The 2,884-nt window shown below is 38.1% G+C and overlaps 1 pseudogene; it reads left to right on the forward strand.

Annotated features, from left to right (window-relative positions):
* The first annotated feature begins 735 nt into the window (after positions 1-735).
* LOC145272036 (5S ribosomal RNA) lies at positions 736-854 on the forward strand (annotated as a pseudogene).
* The last annotated feature ends 2,030 nt before the right edge of the window (positions 855-2,884 follow it).

Raw genomic sequence — 2,884 nt, forward strand, 5'->3', positions numbered from 1 at the left:
GATTTAGAGTGTGATGGTTGGTTGGTTGTTTTTGTTTTACGGCATATCAATCCTTTTCAGGTTATTTAATGCCGAATCCAGTTTTTTTTTTGTTTTTTTTTACACAGTGATTACCACTTATCAAGGCCCAGAAGCCACTGGATAAGGGTTATTGCAAGTACATTACATTAGTGTGGAGATTTGATGGAGTGTTTACTTAAGGGGGCGGTTCATTAGGAATTTGTTAACATTGGACTTGAAGACATCCAAATTGTAGTCCGGTGGGAAGCAGGCAGACGGAACAGAGTTCCACAGGCGTGCAGTTCTAAGAAAGAAGCTTTGTTCATGGAATCCACGTTTTGATTTAGGCACAGATAAAGAGTGGGGGAAATTTTTCACAGTGGATTCGGCTAGATGGGTGTTTTTCGTGAAAGATTGGCGAGGGGGGACCAGAGATTGGAGTTCAGACGAGCACTTTTATTTATTTTGAATTTTTAAATTTGTGACAACAATCATGAATACAAACATATAAGGATAGCACATGCCTCGAAACCTGACTGATAGAAAACAAAAACTGAGACACAGTTCGATTTGAGCATATAATAAGTTGGTATTACTTTCATTGGTGAGAACATTCATTTTTTTAATGTACGGGTAATTCGCGTGTCAGTGGGAAGAAAAAAATATGGATTTCCTACGAATGTCGAACCAGGAAAAGAAAAAAGATTGTTGTTTTTGTGTGTGCCAAGAACATTGCAATACAGCATAATCACGTTGACACACCGGTTCCCGTCAGATCACCGAAGTTAAGCAACGTTGAACCTGGTCATTACTAAAATGGTTGACCAATTTGGGAATTCCAGGTGCTGTATGTAGGAGGATGCGAAAATTGCAAAAACCTAACATCGTCATCTCCCCTAACGGGGATATACATGTGACTGTGGACCGCTTGTGGATTTCATACTCGCATGAAACTTCCTCCTTCGGAGGAAGCCGATTAATCCCGAACAGGGTTGGTGCTGACTGCACACAAGAACATTGCAAGCTGAAGAAAAAAAAACATTTTTTTTGCACAAACATGTAGTGGTATTCAGCAGTTCGAACAATTTCAGCCATTTCGACTTAGATATGACTAAGCAGCAAAGATTCAAGGGAGATGTAGTGGCATGGCTGAAGAAGTTAAGGTTGGTGGCAAGACTTCAAAAGATAGATGATGTGGCAAGCTTACTGCCATTATATCTGGAGGGAGATGCATTGGCCCTTTACTTGGAGATGAGCAAGAGTGACCAACTGGATGTCGAGCAGATAGAGACACGATTAAAGAGGCATTCATTGATGTGTTCACAGCCTATAGAAAGTTTACCATGGTGAAATTAGCTTGCAAGCAGGTAGACGTTTTCGCGAACAATATCAGATGCTTGGTTGGACTGGCTGGTTTTGAGGGAGTTGGACTAGAAAGACTTGCTATAGCATTACAAGTTGACGATTTTCTTTTTAGATAATAATTATTTTATCAACTTGCATGAAAGAACTATGTAAACGATGCTTAAAACCGTTTGAATTATGCAAATACCATCAGTAGTTCAAAAGTTATGAGAATTTTAAGTGCCAAAATTTATGCTTTTCCATGGACATTTTTTCTTTAGAAAAAGTGGGCTAAATTATGGACCTCAACATTTCAAGAAATTTGGTAATTTCGCCACCATTTATTTATTTTCCAAGCTATTCTCATGAAACTTGGCACTCTTATGTAAAATTGTGTGCTCTTTCTGATTATGCAGTCAAATTTGATGTATCTCTTTACCATAAGCCATGAATTATAAATTCAGATGTACAAATTTCAATTTTTTTTAAACTGGCGCATGGTATCATACAGTGGGTGTCTATTCGGGAACAAAACTAAGTATTAGTTAACCATCATGAAACGAGCTGGCGAGTAGGTGGATGTTTACGTGAACAATATCAGACAGTTGGTTGATGGAATGCGGTTTTGCTCGCATACTGTTATAGATACAAATGTCGATCCTGGAAGACAGCAAATGTGACTTATAATAGCGTTACGGAGAAGTGTCCAGGCGATCAAAAGAATACAATAAGTCAATCCCAGCAAAGGTGACCTATAATAGTGTTACAGAGCGTATCCGGGCAAACAAAAGAACACAATGGGAAATCCTGGGATTTAAAATGACCTATGACATCATTCGGCCAGGAAAGCTAACCAATATTAAATGGGTTAGACCAAAGCCAGCAAAAAGTACAATTAACAAATGCTTGTGGAAATAAGGTTAACAGGTCAATCAACAGGAACTATGACCCAGAGAGTTGCAAAACAATAAACAAGCTGGCGAGAAAAAGTTCAGCAGGTAAAAGTGATATAAATAAAAGAGCAGAAAGAAAGCAGACATAAAGCAAAAATACAGTTTGACAGAGTTCTGCGACCCACTCTCGTCCTAACCCCCATCGCGATGATGATAGTTATCACTGTTACTTTTGAAGTGTAAAATGTAAACAAATCTGTATTATAAACAATAAAGTATCTCGTATTCATTTTAAAACGAAATAACTGTCCTTTTATACAACGAAGACGATCATAATCCTTCATACATCTTTGAATTCACCAGCCAATACTATATATAGATTTGTCCAACTGAGATACTTGGTGGATGGTATTCCCTGACATGTGAAGGACCTGTGCTTCTGAAATAAGGTACTCTGATCAGAAGATTTTAACAGCAAAACATCTTTGGAGAGTGGGTCAGAAAATCTGATACCCAATGATGAAACAGAGTCTGAAGATGGTCATGAGTAGTGCTATGACAACAGCATATTCTTTCCATTGTTTTGACTCTCGAATATATATCTGACACAGACACAATTAATCAACTGAGAACCACATCACTCTACA

Source organism: Euprymna scolopes, chromosome 46 (assembly GCF_053919585.1).
Source record: "Euprymna scolopes isolate OS-2025 chromosome 46, ASM5391958v1, whole genome shotgun sequence".
Taxonomy (NCBI): Eukaryota; Metazoa; Mollusca; class Cephalopoda; order Sepiida; family Sepiolidae; genus Euprymna; species Euprymna scolopes.